General features: G+C 42.2%; 1 long non-coding RNA gene across 1 annotated transcript in view; it reads left to right on the forward strand.

Moving 5' to 3' along the window:
• The window catches only part of LOC135206475 (uncharacterized), a 41802-nt gene extending 27602 nt beyond the window's left edge, over positions 1-14200 (forward strand). Inside the window, exon 3 of the long non-coding RNA XR_010312747.1 lies at positions 14065-14200. This is a non-coding gene — a long non-coding RNA (uncharacterized LOC135206475). The remainder of the gene's footprint in view (positions 1-14064) is intronic.
• Positions 14201-15176: the final 976 nt, after the last annotated feature.

Below are 15176 nucleotides of genomic sequence, written 5' to 3' on the forward strand. Positions count from 1 at the left end.
GAAGAGTTTGGAGAGAACAAGATTGTTCAGATAAACTCGGACAATACCACAGCACTCGCTTATTTAAAAAACCAGGGAGGTACACACTCCAGAGCGTTGTACTCCCTAGCGAGAGAGATTCTGCTGTGGGCAAAAAGGAAAGAGGTAACGATCCTGACGAGATTCATTGCAGGTGTGCAAAACGTCAGGGCAGACCTTCTCAGTCGTCGGGACCAAGTCCTTCCGACGGAATGGACCTTGCACGAGGACGTTTGCGAGACCTGTGGACGCTGTGGGGACGTCCACTGGTCGACTTATTCGCAACGTCAGAGGAACAAGAGACTTCCTCTTTACTGCTCCCCGGTCCTGGATCCAGAGGCAATCGCGGTGGACGCGTTGCTTTGGAATTGGACGGGCCTGGACCTTTATGCCTTCCCACCATTCAAGATTCTGGGGGAAGTCATGAGGAAGTTTGCGGCCTCGGAAGGGACAAGGCTAACCCTGATCGCTCCGATGTGGCCAGCAAGAGAATGGTTCACAGAGGTCATGTCTTTCCTTGTAGACTTTCCAAGGACATTGCCCTGGAGGAAAGATCTACTCAAACAGCCTCACTTCGAAAGGTTTCACAAAAACCTCTCCGCTCTGAGTCTGACTGCGTTCAGACTATCGAAAAGTTGGCCAGAGCGAGAGGTTTTTCGAAGGCAGCTGCGAGAGCAATCGCACATGCGAGACGTGCTTCCACAAGAGCTGTTTACCAGTCGAAGTGGGCTTCCTTCAGGGCATGGTGTAAAAAGGAGGGAGTTTCCTCTTCCTCGACCTCTGTGAACCAGATAGCTGATTTTCTGCTATTTCTCAGAAATGTGCAGAAATTAGCGGTCCCTACCATCAAGGGATATAAAAGCATGTTGTCAGCGGTTTTTAGGCACAGAGGCCTAGACCTGTCTGACAACAAGGATATTCATGACCTTTTGAAGTCTTTCGAGACCTCGAAGGTTCCTCAAATGAGACCCCCTTCATGGAATCTGGATGTAGTCCTGAAATTCCTTATGTCGAACACTTTCGAACCGCTTCAGACAGCGTCTCTTCGGAATCTGACAAGGAAGGCTCTTTTCCTAACTTCTCTTGCGACGGCTAAGAGAGTTAGTGAAATTCAAGCGTTTAGCAAGTTAATGGGCTTCAAAGGGGACAATGCTGTCTGCTCGTTGAACCCATCTTTCTTGGCGAAGAATGAAAATCCTTCGAACCCTTGGCCGAAGACTTTTGAGATCAAAGGTATGTCAAAGTCTGGTGGGCCAAGAACCAGAGAGAGTCCTTTGCCCGGTAAGGGCTCTCAAGTTCTACGTGCATAGAACTAAAGAGGTTAGAGGTCCCTCAGGTAACCTCTGGTGCTCTGTGAAGAGGCCAGAGGAGTACCTTTATCAAAGATGCAGTGGCTTTCTTTCTAAGGGACACCATTCGGGAGGCTCATTCATCCTTTCCAGAAGACTGATTTGAGCCTCTTCCGAGTAAAAGCGCACGAAGTACGAGCCGTCGCTACCTCTCTTGCCTTCCAAAAGAACATGTCAATCAAGGACATCCTCGATTGTACCTTTTGGAGGAGCAACTCCGTCTTCGCCTCACATTACCTAAGGGATGTGAGAACGATCTATGACGATTGTAATGCACTGGGGCCATACGTTTCTGCAGACACAGTATTGGGGTCCGGAAGTAGCTCTTTCCCTATTCCTTACTTGTTTAGGTTAAGTTAGTTGTTTTTGTGTTTTTAGGTTGTGGTGAGTCTTATGTGAAGATCTCCCATCCGTTAGCTAGTTTTAAGGGGTTTGTGTATAGTTGGTCAGGTGGTGGTCAGTTGCTTCGTTGCCCTCATTTGTATGGCCTCGATGATCTTGTCACGCTGAGGTCTCGCACCCGTTGACAAGATCACCAGAGCGACCAACTACAGGTCTCCACCTGGCTGGCAACTCTGTAATTAAGCAAAAGCAGCCTTACGTGACAGTAATCACATAGTCTACTTTGCAAACAGGTAAGGAACCAAGATGTATATCATCTACTTAATTTTAGTTTCCCAAAAAATCCTATTCTGTCTTTCCCCACCATCCGAAGGTGTGATTCAGCTATATATATATCTGTCAGGTAAGTGGCATGAACAAAATGTTATTGTTATTATACAATTAAGTTTGTTCATACTTACCTGGCAGATATATATAATTAAAGTGCCCGCCCTCCTCCCCTCAGGAGACAGAGGCATTAATAAAAATATGAATAGAAAATGGGAATGGTTCCTGATATCCGCCTCCCAGCGGCGGGAATGGGTACTACCACCTGCCGCGCCCACTGCGTGTGCCGCGAGTTTTTGAAATTTCTGTCGGACGTCAGAAAATACAGCTATATATATATCTGCCAGGTAAGTATGAACAAACTTAATTGTATAATAACAATAACATATTTATAATTTATTGGCTTTAATAATTGATATACAAACCCACTGCTTGTGTTAGGCCTTGCAAGCTGCCTTTCCCCTTTACCTTTAAGTGTTAGAGTAAGCAGCAAGGATGTACCTACACCCTTATCACTTATTTGGGCCTTTTAATGTCAGGATAGTAAGTTTTATGTATGCAACCTACCAAGTGATTATGTAGCTATTCTTTCACTATGCCACGGCAGCTAGAATTTGAAATTTGCGTTAGCACTCTATTGTTTTTGGTTACGCGACTACCCTGCCACCACCAGGGAAGCGTGGAACCAACCCAGTAAACAAAGACAGTTGTTTTCTGCCGCTTCTTACAAATGTAACATACCTTCTCAGCAGGGGTGAATTTGAATCTGGTAGAATCTTCACAGTCTATATCTCTGGCATTTGGTTAAGTACTCTTACCTTTGGTGGCTGCTTTGGCATTGATTAGCTTATGTAGGAATGCAGTATTTTGATTTTGTCTTGTTTTTGTCAAACCTAGGGTAGGCTTTGTTTCCACTAGAAACCAGCATGTCCGATTCGAGTACACAAAGCGTAAGGTATTGCAGCAAAGGTTGCAATTCTAGGCTAATCAAAACTTATGACCAGCATTCATTTTGTGTTAGTTTTTGTAGGAGTCAGAATTGTTTGCCGCAATTAACTTGTAATGAATGTGAGAGTTAGGGGGATAGGTTGTGGAGTACTTACATCGCTCATATGAAAAAAGCTTGATAGAAATAAAAAGAGAAAAGAGTGGCTGTTAGAGGTAGCTTTAGGGCAGTCCTTAGCTAGTCAGACAGATGCTGATGTCTATTTCTCATTCTACCTTCTGTCACACCGTTCCCTTGCCCTTTACACACCCTGATCCTAACCCTGGCTCCCTTGTACCCATGCCAGATCCCATTGCCAGCCTCAAGTTGCAAGTAGATAGAAAGTTCTCATGGATAAGGTAGGTAAAGTCGATGAGAGTGGTTTTTGTAAGTGGTAGTGCAGTGGAGGAGGTGGCTGCTCGTCCCACTGATTCTCCTAGGCAAAGGTCCTGTCAAACTCCTACACCTGGGAGGGGTCATACTGGTAGCCCAAGGGAAATTGGTGGAGATCTGCCCACAGGTAGTCACCCCTTACTCAAGCCTGTTGTAGTATCCCACCAGGTATCGACAGAGCGGCGCTGGAAAGACGTCTCATAGGAAGTGTATTGTTTTTCCTCGAGTGGGTCTAGCTCAGATGAAGCGTCACCTAGGCACCAATGGCAGTTAGGGATGAATTCATCCTTTGAAAAGAAGAGTGAGGAATGTTTCGCTTTCTCCCTTGCCTTCCAAGAAGGCTTGTGATCTCCTGCCAGAGCAATGCCCATCATGTAGTTTCAGGGACAGTCCTGAGCATTTTTCCCAGAAAATTCCTGTTAAGGAAGTACTGCGTGCTCCAGAAAAGCCTCCTTCATCCAGGAGACATTCTTCCTCTAGAAAATCTTTGGAAGGACCTAGTCTAGTGGGTGGTGCCTCACCAAGGACAGTATGTGAGCATTCATTGGTGCTGGGTACCCCTTCTGCTCCTTGCTCGTCAACCATACCAGATAGTCGGTGTCTGAGCCCATAGTTAGAGGCTCAGTTAAAGTTGGGGCTCCTGTGTCAGTATCAGTGTTTTCAGTGCTAATCTAAAGTTCTTCTAATCCTCAGAAGCGTTCAAAGCGCCCAGTGGTGCCAGAGCACCATCGACTCATATTCCCTCTTCAGTTCAGCCATCTCATGATCACCCATCGTCAACAGTGCTTATTGACCCCACAAGAGCTCCCACTGATTCCAAAGTCTCCATTAGTGGCCAGCGGCACCCTTTGGTGCAACAGCCGGCTTCAGTGAGTTCTTCTTTTCCTTTTTCAGGCGCCGAGACTTGCAGCTCCCGCAGTACCTTCACTTCTTTCAGGAATGCAAACTTCTGCATCCTTCTGTTGGATATTCACTAGAAAACATGACAGGATTTTGGGTCTTTTTCAGAAACCTCCAGCACCCTGCTCAACTACCTTCCAACATGTCTCCTATCCCCTCAGAAGGAGAAGTAGAAAAGGAAGTAAATAAGAATACCCCAACAACATATTCATCATTGTTTCATTGTCTGTTAGCAAATTTTCCTAGTTTCTTTTCACCAGCAGCACCTTCCTCTCCGGCTTCTATTTACAAAATGGATGACCAGGCAGAAGGCACTTCTAAGCTTCCTAAGTTGGTCTTTTCAGTATCAGCCAAGAAGGCTTTGAAAGAAATGAACATGGTGGCTCTCAGAGAAGAGAGAGCAATGGAGAGTCAACTTTTGTTTCTCTCCTACGCTGTCCTGCTAGGAGGCATCGTTCGTATGAGACGGGAAGCTCTGGACCTGGGAGTTTTTGGCTCCTCCGAGGGGGGACTTCTTCGATCTTATTGACTTCCAGGAGATCAGTTTTCAACTCGGCCAAAATTATGTTTTTGTCTTCAGAACTGGACCACCTTCTGTAAAACATTTTCCATGTTTTGGAGGTTATGATTTCTTTTGTTCATGAAACTTACCTGTCAGATATATATATAGCATTATATATATCTGCCAGGTAGTATGAACAAACTTTATCGTATCATAACAATATCATTTTTGTTCATGATACTTACCTGTCAGATATATATAATTGCTATATATATATCTGCCAGGGTAAGTATGAACAAACTTTATTGTATCATAACAATATCATTTTTAGATTGGTGTGTAGGAGCTTTGGCTTGCAAGATTAGGGAGTGTGTCTTCCATCTTGGAGGGGACTCAGTATCTGATTTGCTCGGAGTGATAATTTTTTTGCCTTGATAATGGCATTATGGATGGGTGTCCTTGAATTAGGATCACTGTTCACCTTAGGCATCCTCAGGAAGAGAGAGCTTTGGTGCTCCTTTACCAACAAAGGAGTAACCCGCTCCTAGAGATCCGCTCTGCTGTTCTTGCCACTTGATAGTAAGCACCTGTTTCCCTGAGTACACAGTTCAGCGGATTTCTTCTGATCTTCAGAAGAAATCCACTCAAGATCTTTTGGCGTAGTCTGCTAAAGGCCCTCAGGGGAGATGAGCGCCAGTCATGTTCGTGCTTCTTCTTTGTCTGCCACTCAGTATCAGCCCTTTCATTACAGGTAAGTCGAGAGGTTTCCCCAGATCTCGAGGGAATGTCCGCTTTAATCCTCAAGCAATCAAGAAGTCAGCTACAAATAAATCTTCTTACGAGAAAAGAGAAGCAAGTCCTCCATACTTAAGTAGGAGCAAGGCTCCTTCAGTTTTGGTGGAGCTGGGAAGTGAGAGGGGCAGAACTATGGGTCGTGAAGGTTCTCAAAGAAGGGTACACTATTCCCTTCTTTCAAAACCCTCCCTTAGCCAGCTCTCCACTAAGTTTGACAGGTTACCCTGCCAACTCAGAGAAATTCTTATCTCTCACACAAGAAGTGACACCCTTGTCAGAAAAGGAGGCTATAGAAGTAGTAGAGGATCCCCACTCAAAAGGTCTTTACAACCATCTTTTCTTGGTCCCTAAGGCCTTAGGGGGCTGGAGACCAGTAGCTCTGGATGTGAGCTCCTTGAACTTGTTCGTGTCAAAGACCAGGTTCAAAATGGAAATGAATCAGACAGTATTGTCCTCAATTCATTAGGGAGACTGGAAGATCTCAATCGATATGGAAGACGAATACTTCCATATACCTATTCACCCAGAATCAAGAAAGTTCCTGAGATTCGTTTTCCAGAACAGAATTTACCAGTTCAGGACTCTGTGCTTTGGCCTTTCCACAGCTCTCCAGGTGTTTACTCAGGCCCTAGCTCCTGTGGCAAAGTGGCTAAGCCTCATAGGGGTGAAGATCTCTCTACCTAGACGACTAACTTGTCTGCTCTCAGACAAGGTTGAAATAAACGGAGGACCTGCAGAAAACCCTGACATTAGCCGAGAACGGGTCTTCTAATAAATTTAAAGAAATTTCAATTAGTTCCTTGTCAAGAAGTAGTAGTATATTTTGGGCTCAGAATCAACTCTCTAGCTTTTCAGGCTTTTCCCTCCCCAAAAAGGATTGACCCCTGCCTTCAGAAAATAAAGAAGTTTCTGTTCCTTCAGTCTTGCTCAGTGAAGGATTGGATGCAATTTGTAACTCTGGGTCAGTTGCACATGAGAAACCTGCAATTTTTCCTCAGAATCAGCTGGAATCGGAAAAAGCACCCAGATTCCGTTTGTGTTCCTAGTAACACCAGAAATAAAGGAGGCCCTTGTATGGTTGAATTCAAGAGGAAGACTTTTGGAAGGGAAATCTCTTTCCTCTGAGCCCCCACCTTGTGTTTTATTTGATGCCAGACCTAGGTTGGGGAGTTCTCCTGTGAGACAAGGAAGTCTCAGGAATTTGAACTGCAGAACAAAAGAGCTGGCACATAAATGTAAAAAAGTTAATAGCCATCCACTGGGGATTGAAAGCCTTTTCTACAGAGGTCAGTAACAAAGTACTAATAACAATCCACTTGGACAACGCAATAGCTGTGTCCTATATAAGAAAACAGGAGTACCCACTTGTTCACTCAGTGCGAGACAGGAAGAGCCCTACTCATATGGACACATCAGAATCTTACATTGATTTTAACGAGGTTTATTCAAGGCAAATTCAATACAGGCAGTCCCCGGTTTACGACGGGGGTTCCGTTCTTGATACGCATCGTAAGCCGAAAATCGTCGTAAGACGGAACATCATCAAAAATCCTAAAGAAAACCTTATTTTATTGCTTTGGGTGCATTGAAAACTATGTAAACTGCATTCTTATGGCATTTTTCATCAAAAAAACCTTCAAATATTGATTATTTTGCATTTTTGGAGTCATATTTCATCTGCCATATGAGCGTTGTAGGTGTCGTAACCCTGGAACAACGCGTCGTAACCCTGGAACATGCGTCATAACCCTGGAAATAATGTCTGATGAATATACTAATTGAAAAGCATCGTAACCTCGGAACATCGTAAGCCAAGACCATTCGTAACCCGGGGACTGCCTGTATGTTGGCGGACGGACTGAGTGAGTCACTGGAAGCAAGTTCTCCTCACAGAGTGAATGCTAGGACCCTTCCCCTGTGTCTCGACCTTTGGAAGTTGTGGGGCAAACAACCAGTACTGGACCTTTTTGCCACAGCCAAGAATCATTCCTCCCCCTACACCCCCCACCCCCACCCCCTTTACTGCTCACCAGCCCTGGATCCTCTTGCATAGGCAGCGGATGCAATGCTGATAAACTAGTCCAGACAAGGACATGTACGCCTTTCCTCCTTTCAAGTTGGTGAGAGAGGTCATCAACAAATCCCGATCTCATCAAAACCTCACGATGACACTATTGCTCCTTACTGGCTGGCTCAGGAGTGGTTTTCCGGATCTCTTGGGATTACTCTCGGACTTTACAGGACTGTTACCACAAAGACTAGTCTGCTCAGACAACCTCATTTCAGAATTTTCACCAAGGACTGTCCATTCTCGCTCTGACTACATTCAGACTGTCAGGGGACTCCTGCGAGCGAAAGGCTTTTCCAGATCAGCTGCAAAAGCTATGGCACATTGCAGAAGACTGTCATCCAGTAACTTACATTAAGCAAAGTGGGCAGTCTTTCAGTCCTGGTGTAGGAGAAATAACACCTCTTTTACTAAAACGTCTATAGCAGATTTTTTGTTATGTTTGAGATCCTCAAAGGGCTTGTCTGCATCCATTATTAAAGGATACAGGGCTATGCTAAACTGTATTTAAGCAAGGGGGTATAGACCTCTCTGCCAAGCCACTCAGGTCTGATAAGATCCTTGGACATGACAAAGCAGAAATAGAGTAGTTTTATCTTGGAACCTGGATGTGGTACTTAAATGGCCCTCAGAGCCATGTTTTGAGCCTTTTTGTTCTGTATCTTTCAGAGACCTCACAATGAAAACCTTATTTCTAATTCCCTTATCCACTGCCAAAAGAGTAAGTGAATTGCATGCAATGTATAAGAAAGTTGGTTTTTCTCAAGGTAATGTTATATGTTTCATTTACTCTAGGTTTCCTAACAAAAAATGAGTTGCATTCTAAACCATGGCTGCATTCCTTCACAATTAAAAATCTTTCGGATTTAATAGGCCCAAGAGAAGAAGAAAAGGACCCTATGTCCAATCAGAGCCTTAAAGTATTATCTTCATAGTACATAGTATATTCGTGGCAATTCTGATCACCTGTGGCGTTCCCCTGCTGAAAATCATATTAATTTGCCACTGTTTATCCTGGAGTTTCGTCACTGGACAGCATCTACACAGCTGCCCTGTGATTATTAAATACCACTGCTGGTGACTGTGCTTTGTCCTATAGAAGAGGTCTTGCAGAAGTTGGCGAAGAAGTCGAGGAAGCTCATCAAGTTTTGCCATCATACTCTTCGTTTTTATCATCATCATCATCAACTTCCTCCCCTTCGACTTCTAAGTTTCCCCTGCTGGAGAAGGAAAGGTATCTCCTCTCTCTCTCTCTCTCTCTCTCTCTCTCTCTCTCGTCTCTCTCTCTCTCTCCTCTCTCTCTCTCTCTCTCTTCTCTCTCCTCTCCCCGCCCTAAGAAGTCTCATCACGGGACTTCAAATGGTTTGCCTCCTCGAACGGAGATGGCAGTTGGGTCTTCTGTTGGCTCTCCTGTTCCTTCAGGGAGAGGCACCATCATGCTGTCGGCAGGGTCTAGCGTGTCGGGAGCCGTAGAAGTGCAAGTTGAAATTTGCACTAATGCTACTACAGTGGCATCTCGTTTGTTGAACGTTTTTATGTCAAACTCTCCGTTTTTCGAACAAAATTTTAAGAGAAAATTTTGTACTGTTTGTCGAACAAATGCTCGTACTTCGAACTGACTGATTAGTATCTTAGTTTATACTTTTTATTCGACAGTCTGCTGGGTCTTACAATTTAAACTGTATTAATTTTTTTTTTCATTTGTAATATATAATTTAATGATAATATTCGACAAAATAAATAAAGTATAAACCATTTAATATAAAATTTAGCTTTCATTATAACATTTAGTATAAAAGATTGAAAGTAAAATCATACATAACCGCGGTGACGTCACACCCAGCTGACTTGAGACTAAATGAGGGAGCATTTGATATGTTGAGGAGAGAAGAAGAGAGTGTTGAAAGGTTACGTATGTACGTAAAAGCAATAGCAATTCACACAAAAAGGGAATTTCACAATAAATTTAACATAATGATAAAATATGAAAACAATCAAATCCAATACAGAAAAAATAAAAAGTCTTAATTGAGCCAGTGTTTGGTGCGCTGAGTGAGACAGTCTAGTTGAACAATGTTAACAAAATAGCAGATGAAAAGAACAACGCTTTTCACAATAAAATTTAGCATACAATATTAACAAAATCATTTGTCATTGCAGTGATACACAGCTAACTTGAGGTAGAGGGAGGGAGGGTTTATATTTTTGAGGAATGATGAGTGAGTGATTTTAAGTTATCGTGTGTCGTGGTATTGTTGAGGAGAGAATAGAGTGAAATCTGTTACTATATGTATGATTATAATCACTTTAGCACGTGATTCATTTATCACACATATCCACAGGTGAAAAATAAGGTCCTGACCAGTTTCGCTTTATTTTCAAGACTATATGTATGTAAATGCAGTACCAATTTCACATAAAAAAGTTATTTCACAAATTTAACATACTGATAAAACATGAAAACAATCAAATGCAACACAGCAAAATAAAATAAAAAAAGCTTGCTTGAGTCAGTGTTTGGTGCACTGAGTGAGACGAGAGAGAGAGAGAGGAATGAACTTCTCTACTTCCCACTAACTTATCAGCTGATCTTGGGTGAATATTCGCCAATTTCTTTCACTTACACTCGATCTGCCCAAATCACTTTTATTTTTCTTACTGTAAATACCAATCTAGTGACAATTACTTTTTACAATTTTTTTACTACTGTAAAAGTAACTCAGCTCTGTAATAAACAAACTGATGCCGCTTTCAGCTTCTGCATGCCTTCGATTGTTTGTATAAACGGCTTCCTTGTGAAAAGTTGCTTTATCGCTTTCCTTTTCTTGCATTCTTGACTTATTACTTATTTGTTTGTAAAATCCTTATGTTTATTTTAAAGTGCCGTTTGCTAACAGTAAGTTGATGTATTGTGGCATAATTAATCTCTTTCGTGCACTTAGGATCCAAGTGTAAACATGCCTCTCTCTCTCTCTCTCTCTCTCTCTCTTCTCCTCTCTCTCTCTCTCTCTTATCTCTCTCTCTCTCTCTCTCTCTCAGACACACAATCGGACACACAACACTATCGATCCTTTGATTATTTTCTTTGTACCTAATATTTGAATAAAATCCATTTTGTTATAACCTTTGCACACTGCAACCAATTCGGTTTGCTCAAAGGGTTCCCGTCTCTCCTCCCTCCATCCCCAAGCCAGCCAGCGCCATTTTTACCACAGTTAGTAAATTTTCTTATGGGGATATTTGTTCCATATTTCGAACAAATCGTACTTCGAACAGCCTTCTGGAACGGATTAAGTTTGAAGTATGAGGTACTACTGTAGTTCTAGAGGTTCTGCCTTTAAGACTAGTTGCATGATGGTCACTCATTCACAAGCTTCCTCGAGTGCACGCAAATTTGCAGATTCGTGTGCACCCAGAGTCATTAACACTGAGTCCGCTCATTGTCCATACTCGGGCACGAAGCAGAAGAAAGGGGTCAGTCTCTCAGGCGACTCACACACTGCCAGCGATCACTCTCGCGGCGACCATTCGGTTCCCAGGGTTGACGTGACGGTCTCGTGAGACCAGTATGAAGTTCCCCATCCAGTCCTCCTGAGAGGTTTGACCTCGAAGGGGACTGGGATGGCGTCGTGAGACGGTTCCAGCTCTCACCAGTCAGTTGTATGATCAAACTCCACCAAGACCACAATCATGTTCATGTGACTGACCGGTCTCGGTGGCAGCAAGCGTTTCTCCTGTCATGCGAATCTTGTAACCCTCCTTGGGAAAGCGATTCTCCTGAGTGAGAACGCTTCCTAAACTCACATCGAGTCCATTACCACAGGTTGATGGCTGCCCACGACTCACTTCACCTGCTAGTTTTGCTAGCAAGGCGAGCAAGAGCATCCAGTTTTCCTCACCTATTCTCTCTACTTCCTCTGGCTACACCAGGAGGGACGAGGTGAATAGGAGGGATAATGCAGAGTGTTTTTCCCAAGATTCAGCGTCGGGGCCTATGTTCCTGGAAGGGTCTTAGGGTTCCAACGGACGTACTACATGCACGTCGTTGGGGAAGGATCTTCTGTCATAACAGAGAGATTTCTGACTTTCTCAACACCAGTTGTTTCGATTCTGGACTCCCTGGCTATTTCTGTCTTTTGGATGGAGTCCAATTCGCAGCCCCCTTTGGGGTCTTACGTCTTGGGAGTCTCAAATGCATATAATGTGGAATTGCACTCTTAATCTAGTCTTAAATGCTTTGTATATAGGACTGGTTTTTATGCCTGTTCCTCCTTTATTTCTACGGGAGTCGAAGAGGGACCTAGCAAAATCATCAGACAGTTTCGATTTCCAAGACCGCATTCATCTCCCACTAGCATTGGCGGGAGAAGATAGACAACTTGCATAGTTAGTTCTAAACATCACCCTTCAAAAGGGGGGTGTCATGTCATGACTCTGTCTTGGATGCACAGTCATCATCATCTATTGACGAGTGTGACTCCTTCGTGATCTGCATTTTGGACTTTGTATTGGTTGATCCAGATCAATCATTACTTTGTCCTATTGATGGTGTTGCTGTACCTAAGGGGAATCAACATCCTTCATGGAATGTCGATTTCTTTCTGCTGCGACCCCCAATGCATAAGTGTCTAAAACGACATGTCTTCCTACGAGTCCTACCAGATGATGAGGAACTCTTCTGCAGATAGCTATGTCAAATGTACGCTCTCTCATAGAGCGAAAAGTGCAAGTGTCTTGGTATTTTCATCACACACTGAAGAATATGTCGGACTGAAAGCTAGTAGATGCCGGTCTCATTAGGACCTCATTTATATCTTCCTTCTGGTAGGCCCACAGGGCTTTGGACTGGTGGTTGGTGCTCAACAAGATGTGTTTGCTTACCCGGCTCCTTCAAGAGGACAAGTTGCATCTTGCCTATGGTGTGCAGTTCTAGAGGTGAGAAGGATGAGAGTGACTAGCCTCTCCCCCCTTCCCCTCCTCATCCTTCTACTCCTCTTCCTTCGGGTTGAGGATAGGACTTGAACTTACACTTGCTGGTCGGGGCATTTGATGCGGTAAGCCTACACATCGAGTTTCCTTTCTATTTTTCCTTATCAGAATCATAGAAGCAATCCTGCTCCTTCCTCTAGAAAAGGAAGAAAGTTACCAGAACTTTGCATTAATGCCTTTGACTACATATTCTTCCCAGCCCCATTTTTTGGATGAGTTCCGATTCCTCACACATTTCGAAAAGGTCCAGAAGTATGACTCTTGATCGTGCAGCTCTTATACTCCAGTCAAGCTGTCAGAGGCAGGGCACTCCTTCTCACTCTTACAACCAGTGTGCTGAACTCCAGTCAGTTGAGTCTTCCTATTGTAAAGGGCAGGTTTCTTTACAGTGAAGGAACAAATCACAATTTTTTTAAAAGTAAAATATATTTTTCCTAACTATACAAACCTGAGGTCCTTTACATAAGTGCCCACCTCATGCCACCCTCAATCTGAAACTTGGGCAGAAAGGCAAAGTGGGGAGTGTTACATTCCAAGCCATGGATGCAGAGAAATGCAGCAGGAAGTGTAGCATTATTTGTTCCTGTAAGTAGTACTTGAGAATTTTCTGGCTGATTGTGTACATGTCAAAGTTTGAAGGTTGTAGTCACTAGCAGTATTAATAGGAGACAGTAGAGTAAATCTGGCCCTCAGTACCTTGTGTCCCTTATCCTTGAAAGCAAATATCTTGCACTAGAAAATGTTTCCGCTTGAAGTTTTATCACATTCAAGGTAAGGTTATTCAATAGGGCACACAAGATTGTACACACGTCAGTTCACCATAGGTACTATGCAATCCATTTTATTTATGAAAAAAGCAATTTTTTTTTTTTTTTATTAAAAGCAATTATAAATTTGATTATTCACAATTTTTTCTGCCTATAGATACCATAATAATGAATGAGCACTCACTTATTGATTTTGTTTTGTTCATCAGTTATCAAAATGCATAATTATATCGAGATTTATGCTAAACCTAAGATATGCTGGTGCTGTCTAGTGATTGGTCTCTGCAGTTTGCTGTGGATTGCAACAAAAGAGATTATGGCTCTTTCAAGCATGACAAATACCAGCTAAAGCAAAGGGAGTTCTTAGATTTATATGGCTTTTATATAACTGGAATGGCTTTAGTGGTTATGCGCATGTCTTAAGAGACAGGATTATTACGAAGTCCAAGTCACTGGTTTTTACCTCTGCAGTTAATAGAAGTCCCAGTGACAGATCACTTGTCCTAAGAATTACCCTTTCTGTTTCATTTCAAAATCAATTAATATCTTAATATAATGCAGTCTTGCGTCTGAAAGAATAATGAAATGCATTGCAGTTGCTGAAACTCCTTTGTTTTTCTTTTCCACAGACAGTCGAGAGCCAGGAACCCCATTTTATAGGGCTTCACTGCAGGAAGTGGGTGGCAAAAATTATGAGGAGAGTATGCAGTATGTGGAACATTTCATCAGGTGAGAGTTAGTTATGGCAAATTTTCACAATGTGTGCTCTATGCATTGAATAATGTACAGTATGTATTTTTGTTTTATCTTATATTACTGAGCATAGTTCATTCAAATTTTTTACTGTCGTATTATTCAGAATTTTTATTTACTATGGTATTTCACGCATATGTCTGTCTTTACATTCTGCAAAAAATGAAATCCTATGCATCCCAGGAAGCTATACAGAACTCTAAGAAAAAAGAAAAAGTTGGGTTTTAAAAATTCTTATATTCTAGTTTCCTGTATAGTTATTTAAAATCATATGAATGAAATATCCCTTTATAATATTATCGTTGTTCATTAGTACTGTATATGTAGTATACCTCATTTCAACTTGGCAAATTGTATGATTCCTTTTGTACAGAAGATTGGCGAGAAATTAGCTCACCTTTGAAAATTCATATCCATTTTTCACTCTAATAAAAACTCCAGTTTGACAATAATTTTGTAGAGCAAGCTTTGACGTTAATAATAAATGCAGACATTCTTTCAAAAGTTTTAGAAATTGCTGCAGGCAAGTAACAGCTTTTTTAGAAAAAGTCAGGAGTTTAGGTAGATTTAAATGTGTTATTTATTCTAATATATATATAAACAACAAGGTGAATTACCTACAGATAATCCAATTTTGATAGCATTTCCACGTGTATGTAAAAGTGGCTGCTTAGGCAATTTTTGGTTTTAAACCTATTTTATACTTAAGGTGTATGGATGATACTGTTGCTAACATTCTTATTCAACTTCGCCCTTTACAGCACTTTCAGACTATCTCCGTTCAACACTATCATATGCAAGCATAGACATAATTGTTTTTATACTATAAATTTTGTCACCTACGATATTAAATACCCTTAGAGACATAATACATGTTTACATCTGACCAACTTTTACACCAAAGCAGTTGTTATTTTGAGTACCGTATATTTCCACATATGAGACAACCTTTAAATCCTAAAATTTACCCCTAAAAATTGGGGGTTTT

Source organism: Macrobrachium nipponense, chromosome 31, assembly GCF_015104395.2.
Source record: "Macrobrachium nipponense isolate FS-2020 chromosome 31, ASM1510439v2, whole genome shotgun sequence".
NCBI lineage: Eukaryota > Metazoa > Arthropoda > Malacostraca > Decapoda > Palaemonidae > Macrobrachium > Macrobrachium nipponense.